Source organism: Dipodomys merriami, unplaced genomic scaffold (assembly GCF_024711535.1).
Source record: "Dipodomys merriami isolate MVZ:Mamm:240054 unplaced genomic scaffold, mDipMer1.0.p SCAF_77, whole genome shotgun sequence".
Classification (NCBI taxonomy): Eukaryota; Metazoa; Chordata; class Mammalia; order Rodentia; family Heteromyidae; genus Dipodomys; species Dipodomys merriami.
The window spans coordinates 6,692,580-6,707,091 of record NW_027206368.1 but is presented as its reverse complement, the minus strand read 5'-3'; the positions used below and the strand labels follow the sequence as shown (position 1 = coordinate 6,707,091).

The 14,512-nt window shown below is 44.7% G+C and overlaps 1 long non-coding RNA gene across 1 annotated transcript; it reads left to right on the top strand.

Annotated features, from left to right (window-relative positions):
• The first annotated feature begins 11,067 nt into the window (after nucleotides 1–11,067).
• On the top strand, nucleotides 11,068–14,282 carry LOC138818510 (uncharacterized). The gene is made up of 3 exons (XR_011369153.1): nucleotides 11,068–11,145; nucleotides 11,433–11,656; nucleotides 13,754–14,282. It is a non-coding gene; the product is annotated as an uncharacterized lncRNA (long non-coding RNA).
• The last annotated feature ends 230 nt before the right edge of the window (nucleotides 14,283–14,512 follow it).

Sequence of the window (14,512 nt, the reverse complement as noted above, 5' to 3'; positions counted from 1 at the left end):
ACTGACATCAAATATAGTGAAAGCAGGGGTTATCCTGTGGGGGACGGACATACAAAGCAACAAAGAGATAATCTTATAAATGCGTTAGAAACACATGCATGAAAGAAAAAAAACATTAAAATACATATATATGGGTTCATTTTCCTGACATCACATTATCTGACCTTTTCCGCTTGACTCATACTATACTAGATATTACAAATAAGGGAAATCATGGGACCTATGTTTCTTTGGGCCTGGCTTACTTCACTTAATATAATTTTTTCCAAGTTTTTCCATTTCCTAACAAATGGGGCAGTGTCATTCTTTCTGATGGAGGCATAGAATTCCATTGTGTATAAATACCACATTTTCTTGATCCATTCATCTACTGAGGGGCATCTGGGTTGCGAACCCAGGGTTTCATGCATATGCTAGACAGGCATTGTACCACTAAGCGACATTCCCATCCCTTTTGTTAATCCTCCAGCTTCTCAGGAAATTTAGAATCCCAGCCCAGAAGTGTGTGAGAAGGGCATGTGCGTGTGCATAGGGTAAGAGAATGCACATGCACTGCACATAATCATGCACGCTGGTGAGGGACATGCATGCACAGACGCGCACACATGCACACCCACCTGGATGTGAGTGTCACCACAGTGGCCACCCAAAAAAGAAGCGGGAATTCAGGAATCTGCCCTGCATTGTCTCCGGGGTCCACCCTGAGGCTTCTTGAATCCACTGCATCCACCAGCAGTCTCAGGACCCAGGCCATGTTCATTTCTTTCCTTCCCCAACTGGTGCTGCACCTGTTGCTGTGATGTGAATCCTAGGGTATCTTCAGCCTGACTGCATGCATCTCCATCCTCATAGTCGTGTGACTGCGGCATGTGTGTGATGCCCTCCTGGGCTCTGGCTAGTTCAAAGTAAGTGGGCCACTTCACACACGTGTGTATGCACACACGTGCGCACAGGCACAAAGACACACACACACACACATACACACACACACACACACACACACACACACACACACACACTCATAGGACCGGAAGTGCAGGTCAAGGTACTGTAAGTGTGTGTCAAAGGACCTGAAGCTGGGTGAGGGGATTGGGAACGCACTTGCAGAGCTATATAGACATGGACTAAGGTGCCCTAGATCCCCAGGGAGAATGAAGGGTGGGGCTGTCTCAGAGACCTCCTTGCTACCCCCAGTATGGCCCCAGGGTTGGTCAGTTCTGCCAGGATCTCTGGTGGTCATGGAGCTGGAGCCATATTCATTGCCACCTTTCCCGAACTGGCACTGCATCTGCTACACTGATGTCTCTTTGCCTGTGGACCTCCGTCTTCCTGGTCTATATGTGCCTTGTTGCAGTGCCATCAAGAGGACACCCTCATTGCCAGTAAGTGCCCCTCCTCTTGATCCCCCTCCCCACCAGGGACTGGAAGCCATGGTAAGAGGAGGTCTGTTACTCCTGTTGATACAAGAAAAGATGGAGATTTGGAGAAAGGAGTTGACAATGGGGATGAACTCCTGCTTTGTATACAATAGATGTCCACTAAGAGATTCACAGTGTACAATGGCATACTGATAATTCAGAGAAGCCTAAGAGTAGAAAAAGGATGTCATTTTCGCTCACATGAGTCTTTAGCACTTCCTGTGAAACTTGCACCAACAACTTCATTTTCTCTATCTTTTCACAGGAGCATAGGACATCTGGTTTTGAGCAGAGTTGACACCAGAATGCCAAGGGACCATTATCATTGCATGGCCACCACCACCTGGATTTTGTCCACAGGGGACTTGTCCCCTTTCCTACTGGTGCTTCAGTTGCATCATCTGCAGAATGCAAGGTCAGAAACATTGAATGTCCCTATGACTTTCTTTGACCAAACTGGTTTATGGGAGCATGTGTTTCTGTCCATCCTTGAGGGGTGGATGCTTTAGATGACATTGCCAACTTACTTTAAATGATAGCTTTGTAATACAACCTACCTTTTATCTATCTTAGTCAATCATAGTTTGCTCTCTCATACCCTGTGAGCATTTTTAAAACATTTTTTGCTCTTGCAAAGCAGGCAGTTAATAATTGGATCAGAAATGTAACTTTAAATCTTGTTTTTCACTTGTAATAAAGGTAATTATTTACAGGGTCATAACTGTATTGTATACGATACTGGGCAATTTTCCACTGTGGGTTGGAAGGAATATTGACACTTAGAAGATGCCATACATGGTCATTTGCTTCAAATCTCTAGGGTTTCATTTCTTTTTAGCAAAATGTTTTAAAAGGTTGAGAAAGCATTCTCTTACTTTTCAAAACAACTGTGGGACCCATGAAAACACAAGCCATGTTTCAGCATGCTAAGTACAATATTAATTGTATTGAAGAAACCAGGGTTCCAAAGGCCTTGGAATCAAGGCCTTCATTTGTTGAGTTGACAGAAGGGGGCTCTAGTGTCAGGATGATCCCCTATCTCTATGATGTGTGAAATCTTCTGCATCCATTCGTGCTTCCTTTCTGTCATACATTTGCTAAAATGTGTTCAAATCCAGGGTTAACCTTCAGGAGAACAGAGAACAAAATCAGTCAGTCAATCTTGGGACCCCAACTCCTGTGACCAGAGAGATACATTTTTCTCATTTTTGTCCTGAGTTGTGGCTCCTGTGGTTGCTTGGGGAATGGAGCATAAGGAACAGAGAGACTGAGAGGATAACTGGGAGCTATGCCTTGCCCTTCCTGCTCTCTTCTCCCACTCCTTGAGATCTATCAAGAGGCCTACCTTGGAGTCTTTCTGCACCTCCCATGTTTTAGGTTGAGTTGAATTTAGGCATAAGGATATTGCAGAATATTCCACAAATATGCCAATTACAACCACAGGTCAGATGGTCTTTTCCATTTTGAAGCAGACTTACTTGCTCAGCTTACCTGCTGTTGTTTGACCATCTTCCATAGTGCTGGGGTGACAGCTATATATAGAGGGAGAGCCAGGGCCCAGAGTATGGCTACTGTGTGATTCAGACCCAGATCTCTCACTCACTCATGATGTTTTCTTTTCTTTTTTTTTTTTTTTTGGGTCCAGTCGTGGGGCCTGAACTCTGGGCCTGGGCTCTGTCCCTCAGCTCTTCAGCTCAAGGCTAGCGCTCTACCACTTGAGCCACAGCACCACTTCCGGCTTTTTTCCTTTTGCTTATGTGGTGCTGAGGAATCGAACCCAGGGCCTCAGGCTTGCAAGGCAAGCGCTTCTACCACTGAGCCAACTTCCCAGCCCACTCATGATGTTTTCTTTCTTGAGGTACATAAAATATGTTTTCAAACCTTATGAACACTGACATGTATGAGTCATCTCCATCACTGACTGTGTCAACATGATCACGGGATACAATCATTATCTGGTCTTCTATGACCACTTAGGAGAATGCTCTGTGTATCAATCTTTGTTTCATTCAACAGCCCACTAAAATTCATGAACTTCAGCACTGGATGAGCTCCATAAAATCAGTCTTGGGGGAAAACTGGATATCTTGAATGCTAAGACTAAGATAAAAATGAGCATCACTGGAAGTGATGCTGTGGCTCAAGTCGTAGAGTACTTCAGCTCGCCTTGAGCTGAAGAGCTGAGAGATAGTTCCCAGGCCCAGAGTTCAAGCCCCACCACCGACAAAAATAAGACTATCCAACTACAAATGAGCATCATTCAATTGTCTTTTTCACTAGAAATGCAGGAAGCGATTCTTACCTTGGTCAGTTTCTAGTCCTCTGTGTGTGTGTGTGTGTGTGTGTGTGTGTGTGTGTGTGTGTGTGTGTGTGTGTGTGTGTGTATGTGTTTGTTGGGGAGGTGGGGAACTCCTGGTGAGCTGTCATTTAATGTCACCAAAAATGAGATTTAAGTTACATTCAAAACATTACATTCAAAAAATATTAAATGAAGTCAATGCCTGTTTCCCCTTCTACGTGGAAGCTAAATTTAACTTATAAACTCATCAGTAAATATATTTGAGCCTGAATTCCAGGCCTGGGAGCTGTGTCTGAGCATGGCTTTTTTGACATTGTTGTTTTAATTGTTACTTAAAACGAGTACTGTACCACTTGCCACATCTGGCCTTTTGATGATTAATTGGCCATATGAGGCTTAATGGTCTTTCCTGACTGTGTTCACTTCAAAGTGTGATCTTCAGATCTCAGCCTCTTGAGTAGCTAGGATTATAGGAGTGTGTTACTGGCACCCAGAACAAACTCTTTTTAAAGATGATTCTTATCATGTAATTAGTTGTCTAAAGAAAGATCTCAGGATATTTCCATACATGCATACACTGCATCTCAGTTAAACTCACTCCTCCATCACTTTCTTTTGTTCCATCCTTGAAACAAATGTAGGCAGGCATTGGTGGTTCATACCTGCAACCCTAGATACTCAGAAGGCTGAAATCCAAGGATCTTGATTCAAAGCCAACTGGGACAGAAAATTTTGTGAGACACTTATATCCAATTAATTATCAAGAAGCCAGAAGTGGAGCTGTGGATCAAGGGATAGAACAATATCTTTGAGCAGAATAGCTAAGGAACAGTGCCTGCTGGATCCTGAGTTTCCATATCCCTCTACCACCTCATTCAGTAGCTTTAAATGTGTCTCCTTATACCATTTTCTTACCTAGTCACAATGTATTTTAATCTTATTTATACCCTATCATTCTCCCTCCCTTTTAACCCTATAGTTCCACCTTTAAATCATGTTCTCTAGTCATGTCTGTAAAAATGTTCATATCTAGATATGCATATTTTTCTAAGTCTAAATGGGTGAAAAAAAGTGATACTTGGCTCTTGGAGCTTGGCTAACAAATCAGATACATCCTCCCTCCCCCGCCCCCATCCTCTTTTATAGCTATAAATTTATTTGGGCTTTCAGGGAAACAAAGCACCTAAAGCAGAGCTTCTCAAGAGGCTGAGATCTGAAGATCACAGTTGGAAGTGAACCCAGGTAGGAAAGATCTTTAAGACTATTATTGACAATTGATCACCAAAAGGCCAGAAGTGGAGCTGTTATTCAAGTGGTACAGCAAAATTAAACAAAAACATCATCAAGTAATTGCTTGCTTGCATTCCTCTTCATCGAGTTGTGGACATGAGTGTGGTTGGAGCTGGGTTCCAATTCTAGATTCCACACTTAAATGCCTGACTTGTAATTTTAAGCTGCAGTCTTGTGTGTGTGTGTGTGTGTGTGTGTGTGTGTGTGTGTGTGTGTGTGTGTGTGTGTGTGTGTGTGTGTGTGTGTGTTTGAATAATAATAAATAAAACACAATTCTTAGGATGATTCTTAAGAATAAAATGAACTGGTGAAGATAGATTTGGGTGATCCTTACATAATAGAAAATCAAGATTTGGAGATTTCAAACATGTGTAATTATTCTCTGCAACAACAGGTATCATTTTTTGCATGCAAAAAACATTACTGATGTGTTCATACAGATTTTCTTTTCTTTTCTTTTCTTTTTTCTGGTGGTCATGGGGCTTGAACTCTGGGCCTGAGCACTGTCCCTCAGCTCTTCAGCTCAAGGCTAGCATTCTACCACTTGAGCTACAGGTCCACTTCTGGTTTTCTGGTGGTTTATTGGAGATGACTTTCATGAACTTTCCTTCCCGGGCTGGCTTTGAAACTCGATCCTCAGATCTCAGCCTCCTGAGTAGCTAGGATAGGTGTGAGCCACCACCGGCTTCTTACAGATTTTCTATATGGGAAAAACAATATGTAAGAATTGATTCATAGGCACTTCTTTTTTTTTCTCAGTCATAGTACTTGAACTCTGGGCCTGGGAGCTGTCCCTCAGCTCTTCAGCTCAAGGCAAGCACTCTACCATTTGAGCAGCCATGACACTTCTAGCTTTCTGAGTGATTTTTGGAGAAAAGTCTGTCACAGCCTTTCCTATCCAGACTGACTTTAAACCACCATCCTCAGCCTACTGAGTAGCTAGGATTACAGACATGAGCTACCAGCACCTGGCACATAGGCACTTTTATATAAACACTGAAATACTTGAAGTGTTGAATCAGGTCAATTGACTTGGAATGGACAAGCTTGACCTATATCCTGCTCTGTGGGAGTTTTTGTTTGTGTGTATCATTTATTTCTATGGTTTAGAAAGCCTGTGCTTATACATCTTCAGACACACTTAGCAGAGATGGTTAATCAAGCCAGAAGCCAGGGGCCATCCCAAGATGCTAGTCAGCACTACTTTGAAACTCACTCATTCTCTCTGAGCTGACTTCCATCCATCACTCTTCTTTGGGGATAGGTTTCTGCAGAGATATAGTACCTGTGACTCTTGGCCTCATCTGGTATCAAACTGCTCTGTCATGAGAAACCTAGCCAAGGACCTTCTTTTTCTTTGCCCATCTTTCTAGATGGAAGTAAAGATTTCTGTCTCACAAAGCCAAAGGGCATGCTATTTGGAACCACAGTATCTGGTCCTACGTGCAGTAAAGAGACTTCAGAATGTAACATCCTTGTTACAGCTGGATGCATTTTACCAAGGTGGTCTCATCCTCTTTCTGGCCATTGTTTAAATCACTGCAGGGCACTCATCTGCAGTGGAAAGATGCAGCAGCCTGGTTCTGTTGCATGATAGGAATGAGAGACTTCGCTGGAGGAGACTGTCTGCCAAGGCATCAAAGACTTGGAAAAAAGTCTACTTTTTGCCATTCTGGACATGGTTTCTGCATAGTCTGTAGGAATGGCCACCTGCCACCTTTGGGTATTATTTTCTCATTGGGGAAGTTGTGCCTAGCTGATTATTATTCAGAAACCAAAAGAGATAGATTCAAAACCTGGACTTAAGTCAGAGTCACTTCCAGGCTTGACTGCATCCCACTCATGTCTTCCAGCTGTCATCTGGAGCTGCAGCTCCTTGTCATGGAGCCTTCTCCGTAGACAGCTCACACATGCATTTGTTTCACCCAGGGCAAAGAGTATAGGAGAAGGAGAGAGAGAAGGAGAGAGCAAGAGAGAGCAAGAGAAAGAGATCCTACTGTGAGAGCAACGGCTATTTATATTGCAATCTGAACAATGATATCTCTCATTTCTGCCATGTTCTATTCACTAGAAATAACTAGACATGGCAATATCAGAAAAATGTGAGATTGCAAGGGATTGTCGAGATTGGTATGGTTTTGATCTGGAACTTCCTTTCAGAGTGTGTTCCCTTAAGGGGATCTGCTCAGCTAATAGGCTCATGGGTCCTGAAAGGAAGGGACTATGTACACTTCATCTATGCTCTGTCATATTTATTGCCTGAATGAGCCTGTGCCCAAGATACTTGGTCCCAGGGAGGGTTGGGTATGCCTGGCATTGGTTGGAACCACCCCAAGGCTAAGGGCCACTGAATGGGACAGGAAACAAAAAAGGAAATTCAGAAAAGAGCCTAAGAGACATATAAGACATGAAACAGCCTCATGTCTGTGAAGAGTCTAGGGAATCTAGGGAGAACTTTATGGAAAAAAGATAATGGTCCAGTATTCTCTACCATTTGGAATTTTCCGGTCATGCCAGTGTACTCCTGTATTTCTGTCAGTCAGAACACTGAGGCAGCGAGAACATAAATTCCAGAATAGTTTGCGCTATATCACCCAATTCTATCTCAGGAAGGAAGTAAGGGACAGACAAAAGGGAGGAATTATTACAACAAGCACATGAAGAGAAAAGGAGGAACTAGTAAAGAAAAGGAAGGGTAAACAGAGGAAAGGAAGGGGGGAGAGAATTCAAAGAATCAAGAATAGGGAAAAAGTATATGTTGGGATGTCTAAATAACCCTCATGTATGACCCAACAATGATAACTGTCAGCAACTACTTATGGAGACTTTTCGAAAAAGAAAGAATGAAGTAGTAGGTGACAATATTTGACAAAATGAAATAGGGTTATGGAGGAACAGCTCTCTGAGATTCATCTTTAAGTGAACTTCCTGCATGTTTTAGGGGGAAGAGGGTTTTTTTTAGAACTAAATCTTGCTATGTAGTCCAGGTTGAAGTGTAACTCACTATAAAGGCCAAGATGGCCTCAATCTCTGAACCTCCTGCCTCTACCTTCTGCATTCTGTGTTTGTGAATAAGGCTTTATTACACCCAGCTCCTTTTTAATGCTGCTGTTGTTGCCAGTCCTGGGACTGGAACATAGGGGCTGGGTGCTGTACCTGAGATTTTTTTTTGCTTAAGGCTAGCTCTCATCCACTTTGAGGCATAGGGACACTTGAGGTTATCTTGTCGTTTTCAAGAAGAGTCTCATGGACTTTTCTGCCCAGGCTGGATTCAAACCAAGATCCTCAGGTCTCAGCCTCCTGAGTAGCTAGAATTACAGGTGGGAGCCACCAATGTCTGACAAATCATTAATTATTTTCCCTTAAAAAGAACTCTCAAGTTGCTGGGTAGTGGTGGTTCATGCGTAAAATCCTAGCTAAAGAGGCTTCGATGTGTGGATAGCAGTTGAAAGCCTGCCCAGCTAGGAAAGACCATGATACTGTTATCTCCAATAACCACCAGAAAACCAGAAGTGGCACTGTGGCTCAAGTGGTAGAGTGTTAGGCTTTAGCTGAAGAACTGAGGGACAGCACCCAGGTCTGTCCAGAGTTCAAGCTCCATGGCCAAAAATAAATGAATAAATAAATGAAATAAAGAATAAAAGACCTCTCAAATGAAATAAACTTCAGGTCCATGGTCCATAAAATAGGAGTCTGCCTCTGAGATAAGACATATTTTGTGTATGGTTTTTATTAGAACAATTATAGATATATTAAAATCTGAGACAATGGTACTAAAATATATAAAAGCAAGATACTTTATTTCTAACCTGTGAGGGATAAATAAAGATTGAAAAAAAGTGATTAAGCGAATCAAAAACAGTAAAAAAGAGGTACAAAGCAGCACAGGAACCAATTCAAACTGGAATCAGAAATGAGAATGGCAGATGTGGACAAAACTATGACTTCATCTTGGATGTCTGGTCTCTCTTCTCAAGTGGAAAGACATTTTTGAGTTGAATCGTTACAAAATCTCCATATCTCAGGCTCCCTTGCAATTAGATGTAGACCATGCTATGTGAAAAGGACAGTGTTATAATTTCTGTACAAGGATAGTCTCTGTAATAACCCGTGGTGCCCCGAAAATCAGCGGGGCCCAATAGTGTTGTCCCATGGTCCAGCCTGCTGGAAGGGGAGCGGCATCAAGATTCAAGCCTCACAACTCCACAGACCCGGCCCCTGGATAGAGCAGGGTATTGAGAGACTGATGTCACCACCCCAAGGGGCACTGGAGGGGTGTGCCATGGCTGGGACATGCCACTGAAAGGGGCGGAGCATGCCACCAAAAGGGGGAGGGGCATGCTCCTGGAGACATGCACATAGTGAGCTGCCTATTGGAATTGGACTTGGGCAGCTTGGGGGATGAGCATTAATGTCAGTTTGAAACCTGACAGTGGGACAGGGCTGCAGCCTATCTGGGTGTATATAGGCTGCATGCTCCAAGGCCAGGGAGGACGTTAGGGGGAAAACACATTGGGAGGGAGAAGGGAAGAGTCCAGAGGACAACTGGACTCCTGTGGAGAGGGGAGTCCAGAGGAGACCAGGTGTCCTGAAGAGAGGAGAGAAGGGAAAGACCAGGAGTCCTGAGGCAGGAACTGAGTGTGGAGGAAGGAGAGGAGTGGGAGTGGAGGGAGAGAGATGGCAGGAGGGGAAAGCCTGCTGCGTAGGGCAGGACAGGCTTGTGGAGGACAGGGCAAGCCTTGAGAGGCCATTTGGGGCTTCTCGAGTGGCCACTTGGGACCTCCTTGAGAGGTCCTTTGGGGCTTCTCGAGGAGCTATTCAGGGACTTTTTTTTTTGTAGTCCTGTTGTGGGCCTGAACTCTGGGCCTGGGCACTGTCCCTCAGCTCTTCAGCTCAAGCCTAGTGCTCGACCACTTGAGCCACAGTGCCACTTCCGGCTTTTTTCTTTTTGTGTATGTGGTGCTGAGGAATCGAACCCAGGGCCTCATGCATGCAAGGCAAGCACTCTACCACTGAGCGACCTACCCAGCCCCCCGGCTTTTCTTCTTTTTGCTTATATGGAGCTGCGGAATCGAACCCGGGTCTCAAGTATGCAAGGCAAGCGCTCTACCACTGAGCCACCTTCCCAGCTCTTCAGGGATTTCTTGAGGGGACATTTGGAACATCCTCCGGAGGTTACTCAGGGCCTCCTGGAGGGACCTGTTGGGACCTCCTATGGAGGTCATTCGGGGCCTCCTCTGGAGGCCATTTGGTACCATCCTCTAGAGAGGCCTGTGGACAGTGGAGAGGTCTGCATGTGGGGGAAGAAGGGAAGAAAGGGAAAAGCCTTCCCCTTTGGAGGTTTGGAGCTTTGGAGCTTTGGAGATCTGAGGTTTGTAGGTTTGTGGACCGACTAATTTGTGGTTTGCAGACCAACCAATAAAGGTTGGAGTGTCAGGACTGCCTATTGGAGGTTTGGTGGTTGAGGCTGCTCTTGGTTCTGGGTATCTAACCCAGGACAAGGTAGTCTCAAGACACCTTTCTGGTGTAAATAGTGTAAATAAACTTCTTTTGTTCACTTCTCACTGTGCCTCCATGGATTGTCTCACTCTCTGGGGTTCATCAATACCCCACTGGGTGATGTCCTCACAGGGGTCTTCCTAGGATGCCCAACCCCGAAGATGAAGGCCACTGGCCAATGTCCTCATGGTTCCCACATGGCTGTCATGGTAGCAGTAAGAGCATCCTCCCATGTGCCCAGTGTTGTTGGCAACAGACTTCCTGGCCCAAGTACCTAACTGCCAGAGGGTGTGCACTGGGCTCTGATTGGTTCACTTCCTCACTGATGTCAATGGCCTGACTTGTGATTGGTCCATTTCCCCCTGACATCACAGGGCATTGTGAGGCGTGCCCAGCAGGGTACATATGAGGCAGCTTCTCTCCAGCTTTTTCAGTTACAGCACTGGGAGCTTTTACTTGGTGACCCGCTAACTCAGAGCTACTTGGTTACTTTCATTGGGTGTGGGGGGGGGGTGGTGGTTGTGTTGTTTGGGTTTGGGGAATTCATTTACTCATCTGGGGGTTGTGTTTACTTTGTTAGTAGTTTACCTTCCGTTTCTTAAGATTTATTAGTTGTCAACTTCATTGAGATCATCTTAGGTAAATTCTTAAGCTTGATCACTTGCCATCCCAGGGGCAAGATGTTAATGTACAACTTTAGTTCCTCCCCAAAGGAGGAGGAGATCACTGTCATTGGACAGTACAACTTGAAAGAGATCATCGGTTATGGCAGCTGTGGCTATGTGAAGCTGGCCCATCACTGCCTCACAGACACCACAGTGGCAGTCAAAGTTCTCCCAAAGAACGATCTAAAAAGCCATGAGATAGAAAATGAAGTAGCCATTTTGAAGAGTGTATATCACCCACACATCATACTATTGTTCCAGGTGATGGAGGATGAAGACTGTGTGTACCTTGTCACTGAGCTGGACACTCGGGGCTATCTCTTGGGGTGGGGCAATAAATCCCCTTGCAGTCACCTATTAGAGTATGAAGCCAAGAGATTGTTCAAGCAGATCACGAGTGATGTTCACTACATTCATGAGAACAGAATTGCACACTGGACCTGAAGGCCGACAACGTCCTGTTGGATACCAATTGCAATGTCAAGGTCAGTGATTTTGGCATTAGCATCAGGGTGACAGGGAAGTTGCTAAAGGGGGGTTTGTGGAGCCTTGCTATTCCTGAAATGTTCCTACAGAACATGTTCAATGGGTACAAGGTGGACATTTGGGAACTTAGGCGTGCTTTTGAATATGATGACAATGGGAAAGTTCCCATTTGAGGGGAATAAAATGATTCAGATACGGAAACAAATCCTAGAGGCCAGGTACACCGGTCCCCTTTACCAACTGCAATGGGACATGATCTCCTTCCTAAACTGCTGACTGTGGGCTTCAATCTGAGGCCTGCTATTGAGGAGATAATGGAGCACTGATGGCTGACTCTAGGTGTGGGTTTTGGCCTGCTTCCTGATGAGCCACTTTCCAGCAAGCTGGACCCCATTATTGTCACAGTCATGGGCAACATGGGGTACACCCTAGCTGGTATTGAAAGGACATTCCAGGACAGAGCATTCAATGAAGCCATGGGCACCTACCTGCTCATCCAAGAAAACTTGAAGGAGAATACCAGAAGTGTGGAATAAAAAACCATGCCTTTGGCTAGTCCACCATGCACACCTCCTGATGACAATCCCACCAGCCCTCTCCACGAAAAAGAGCCACCTTTTCTTCAGGATATAACACCTCCAGCTTGTCCTCAAAATTTCAGTTACCTCTTGAGAGCCCGAAGTGCCAGTCTGCCTGTCCTTCCACTCTATACCCTTCAGAGCTCCAGTTCCAGCTACATTTGGGGCCTAGATTCTTTTAGCTGGTCGGGCACACTAGACATTTTCCACCCAGTGAAGACAGTGGTTGGGAAGGAATTAACTGTTGATTTGTAAGATTTCTCAATTCCTATTCTTTTATTTTTTTTCCTTTTGTTTGTTGTGGGTATGTGTGAGTGTGTGCTGCTACACCTCAGTGCTTTTTTTCTTATGCTCTATTTCCTTTGCCTTCTCTGTTCTCTCTCCACTTTTCTCACCTTCTCCCTGCCCCTGCCCACCATTTTTCTTCCTTTGTTTTCATTCCTCCCATAACTACTCCTATTCTACTTCTCCTGTTCCTCTTCTTGATGTTCTACTACTACCCTCTACCATTCCCTCTCACTCTCTTCCTGCCCTTGAATCTGTCTCTCTCTCCATCCACCTCCCTCACTCCTCCTCTCTCTGTGCACTTCTCCCTTTTTTCCCTCTTTCCCTTTCTCCCACTCTGTCTTCCTCTTTTTTTCTTTCTCAGTTTTCATGGCTATGTCTGGTTCTCTCCTGCTTGAGTTACAGTTCAGGCTTGCATTTCTCTATTTCCTTGAAGATGGAGATTTCCCAGACTTGCTGTAAATGCAGTCTTCAAGGTGTCACCTTGGGAGATAGGTAGGATTACAGACAAGAGCCTACAGCATCAGGGAATGCAATTGCCTTTGTTAATCTGGTGTGGCAAAGGTTAGTTTCTCTATTTTGAAAGGGGATTTGTGTATTTATGTGAGGGACAGCTGTGTAAGAGTCACCTTACAATTGTTTGTGGAACCTGTTGCAACAATGAGAAGTACAAGTTGTCATGTCCAAAACGAGCTTTACAACGTCGGTGTGGGGGGGGAGGGGGGGAAGGAGAAGGATTGGGATTGGGGGTTAGGGGGGAGGCTGGGAAGGGATGTGAAGGGTAAACAAAGGAGGAGGCTGCAATGCTTGGTAAGAAATGTACGCATTATCCTGCCCATGTAATTGTAACTCCTCTGTACAGTATGTTCACAAATAAAATTAAATTAAATTAAAAAAATTGTTTGTGGAAGGAAGGGGTGATGGGTTAGTGTAAATGGACAGGGAAGGATGACATGTGCACTGTACAAGTACACTGAGAGGTGTCAGATTCTTAGTGGAGACTCTATGAGTCCCCAGAGAGGCCCCCTCCAGAGCACCCAGCTTGTACATGGTGCTTCTGTTTCCCAGTAAAGACTTTAGGCCTCATGGAAGAATAGCAGAGCCCAATTTTTCTCCTTGGGGAATAAAGAATGCTATCAGAGCCAAGTTTAAATATTTGAACATTCTGAACATCAAGAGGCAATTTTTGGAATCACAAAGTGTATGAATTAAAATACATTCCCTTCTTTTCAGCTAGAGGTGATCAAGGAACAGGAGACCTGAGGAATCATGGAGATAAACTGGGATCTGTTTAAGGACATAGCCTGGATGGACTTTGGTTGTATATGGACCACACCCGTGGTTGGGTGGCCTGGGATGACTGCTTTCCCACAAGAACAAAATTCAGTAAGATGTGAGCCTTCACACTAGAATATTTGTATTGGTTCACCCAGGGCATTAGAATTGCACACAGAGGCAGTGCTGAGGATTGATATTGCCTTTGGGTGCCAAGTGTGTGATGGGGAGGAGTTGGGCAAACCTGGCCTTTTCTATGTGTACACTGGGTCAGGTGGCTGAACCCGCAGAGTAGACTAATGAGATTAGCAGTAAGAAGAGGGCTGGGGCTCCTGGTAGATCAGTGGTAATGCTCAGGGGTATTTGGGAAGCAATGCTATTCTCAAAGAATGAGATGGGTTTCCTGTGAGAGAAGCAATAAGGGTCCAAATAGGCAAAGGATGCATAACTGGTTTAAGACAGGGTTGATACTGATGCTGAAAGAGACCTGAGGAGGAATGTAAGGAATGCTGAACTCATGGAACAGTGTTCAGTGAATAGGGTGGGTGGGGAAGGAAGTACTATTAATTTCCATGATTTCTCAATGCTTTTTCTTGTCTTTTTGTTTGTTGTGTGTATGCATTTGGGAGTGTGCTGGCTTGAACTTTGTTCTTTTTCTCTTTCTCAGTCTCCTTTTCCCTCTGTGGCTTTTCCTTGGGCCCTCCTCCCTCTAATGTC